The sequence below is a fragment of the Neophocaena asiaeorientalis genome, unplaced genomic scaffold, assembly GCF_003031525.2.
Source record: "Neophocaena asiaeorientalis asiaeorientalis breed wild unplaced genomic scaffold, Neophocaena_asiaeorientalis_V1.1 scaffold184, whole genome shotgun sequence".
NCBI classification, from domain to species: Eukaryota; Metazoa; Chordata; class Mammalia; order Artiodactyla; family Phocoenidae; genus Neophocaena; species Neophocaena asiaeorientalis.
Window position 1 is genome coordinate 8,244,103 of NW_020185325.1, and position 3,100 is coordinate 8,247,202.

Sequence of the window (3,100 nt, forward strand, 5' to 3'; positions counted from 1 at the left end):
ATAGACCTAGAGTCTATCATACAGAGTGAAGTAAGTCAGAAAGAGAAAGACAAATACCATATGCTAACACATATATGTGGAATTTAAGAAAAAAAATGTCATGAAGAACCTAGGGGTAAGACAGGAATAAAGACACAGACCTACTAGAGAATGGACTTGAGGATATGGGGAGGGGGAAGGGTAAGCTGTGACAAAGCGAGAGAGAGGCATGGACATATATACACTGCCAAGCGTAAGGTAGATAGCTAGTGGGAAGCAGCCGCATAGCACAGGGAGATCAGCTCAGTGCTTTGTGACCACCTAGAGGGTTGGGATAGGGAGGGTGGGAGGGAGGGAGAGGCAAGAGGGAAGAGATTATATGTATAACTGATTCACTTTGTTATAAAGCAGAAACTAACACACCATTGTAAAGCAATTATACTCCAATAAAGATGTAAAAAAAAAAAAAAAAAGAACTCAGACCCACTGGACCTACTGAATCAGAATCTGCACTTTTACAATCTCCCCAGTGTACTTGTGTGCCCATGAATAATTGAAAGGTACATTCCTACCTCGACGTGTCTTTTCTGTCTGAGAAATACACACATTTTATCCAATTTGATATAAATAAAACACTCAAAAATGCAAAAAAAAAAAAAAAGTCAGTAAGCAAATGGCTCACCTTCTAGACCTAAATTAACTTTTGAATGCTGTTTTGTTTGCCTGCTACAAAGATTTTTGGGACCTTGGCGCCATCTTCTGGTCAAATACCAACTTTTTGGACTTCCTTTTGTGACTTTTCAAGAACTACTGTGATTATACTTTCTAATAAGTACCATTAAGTAAATAAGTAAAAGTCTTTCAAATATAAATTTCAAGAACTTATGCACATAAAACAAAGACATATTTCTGTGCAATATAAGCTACCTATATTTATATGACAGAGTTTCAATCATGAGTGAGCTTTTTAATATTTGTACTTGATTTATTTTTCAGAAGCTTACACAGAGAAAACTGCCACCTTTTTCTTAATATAAAGAAGACTCTTTTCCAAAAAGAATTCAAATTTGTCTGTGTTCGATAAGATTTAAGTTTATCTTATGACATTTCTGTAAAAGCTTGAGCTAGGGGTGGGGTGTGTGTGTGTGTGTGTGTGTGTGTTTTATTTCAGAAATTTTTTTTTTTTTTTTTTTTTTATTAAGAGTGCTTTTACACGACAGGCTTCAGGCTGCCGGTAGACACACCCCCAGTCAGCACAGTCAAGTGTCAGACTATCAATCATCCAGACGTCCACGGGCCAGGACGCTGGGCACAGTCAGGCCTCTCTTCTCTCCGCCACCTAATGACACAGATGTGGTACAGCAACCACACCTGCAACGCCTCTAGGGGCAGTTCAGAAATTATTTTTAAAATACAAGAAAGAGAAGGGGAGGGGGCTGCAAATAACTTTGTTAATTGTCTGCATTGTATTCAGCCTTGTGCTAGATGCTTTCAGGAGATGGTCTTATTTACTTCCCACCCTTACCCCTCAGGTTAGGCAGTGTTGCCTCAGTTTTATTGCTCAAGAAGTAAGTCTAAAAGGTTAAGGACATAAATGCTAATGTTTTGGGAGAAAGCAACTTTATTTTAATAGAATGATTGCAATTGCTCATTTATTAAGCTGTGCCAGAAAAACTGAATTGACAGATTTTTTTTTGGTCTTTTTTCTTTTGTAGGGACTGATTTTTGTCATTGTTAATTAGATTAGGTAGGTATTTGATTTAATTCTATTTTTAGGATAATGAAAGGCACAGGGTTGTTTGTGTTCTTCCCTATTACACTTTTGTTCACTGCTGTCTCCAGTATCTAAAGGAAGTGGCAGCATTAAGTGTAAAGTAGGCATTCAATTTCTATTTCAACAGAAAGAGAAAAAGAATGGGAGAAATATATATAAAATAATATTATTATTTTATATATTGATATCAATATTCTATATTGATATATATCAATAGAAAGAGAGAGAGAAAGAGAAAGGAAAAGAAGGGAAGGCAGGAAGAGAGAGGAGATAATCCTCTACTTGGCATATAAAAGGCTTCAGTAAAAAAATAAAATAAAAAAGATACAGTAAGAAGTTTCACCCATGGCATTGGGGTGTTGTGGACTTGGGGTGGTGGAAGGTTAGCACTCATTGGAATTTGCTATATGCCATGCACTGTTAAGCACATTATACCCATAATTTCATTAGTCCTAAAACCAACCAAGTGAGCTGTTTATTATTATTTCCATTTTTACAAATGAGAAAATTGTACTTAGTGTGGTTAAGTAATTTACCCAAGGTCACACAGCTCACAAGTGGCACAGTCAAGATGTAAATCTATATCTGTCTGACTTATAGACATATTTTTTAATGGGCTGTTTACCTATTCATTTAGCAAACATTTACTGAATGGTATATCACTCTTGTCAGATAATCTCATTTCTTCTCATACCTTGCAATATCACATGTAAGGTAAATACTCCCAAAGTATTTCTTCATATACCCAGCTGCCTTTTTGACATTCCTTACTCTGCCATCTGTACATACTTTCACCTAATATGTAAGATCAAATTCTAGATTTTAGCCCCCAATTTGTCTTTTCCTGGGTCTCCATTTCCTCTGCAGATTATACAACTATCGATATAGTTAATAAAATCAGAAAATTGGGAGTCATCCTTAACTCTTTTCTTTTTTAAAAACTCTCAAATCCTAATCTCATGTTTTACAAGACTTTATAAGGCCTGTCCACTACCCTCATCTCTACCTTCATTTCTCTCCTGCTTCTTATCTGCTAGTCATGTGGGCATTCTGGAAGTTTTGAGAACAAATCAAGCTCTTTCTTTTTTTTTTATTACATTAAAAATTTTATTTTATTTTATTTATTTTTTGGCTGTGTTGGGTCTTTGTTGCTGTGCATGGGCTTTCTCTAGTTGCGTCGAGCGGGGGCTACTCTTCATTGTGGTGCGCGGACTTCTCATTGCAGTGGCTTCTCTTTTTGCAGAGCATGGGCTTTAGGCGCATGGGCTTCAGTAGTTGTGGCACGCGGGCTCAGTCGTTGTGGTGCACGGGCTTAGTTGCTCCGCAGCATGTGGGATCCTCCCAGAC

General features: G+C 37.1%; 1 non-coding gene across 1 annotated transcript; it reads right to left on the reverse strand.

The window, feature by feature from the left end:
* Nucleotides 1–1,241: 1,241 nt before the first annotated feature.
* On the reverse strand, nucleotides 1,242–1,372 carry LOC112392603 (small nucleolar RNA SNORA17). The gene has a single exon (XR_003001721.1). It is a non-coding gene; the product is annotated as a small nucleolar RNA SNORA17 (small nucleolar RNA).
* Between the last annotated feature and the right edge of the window lie 1,728 nt (nucleotides 1,373–3,100).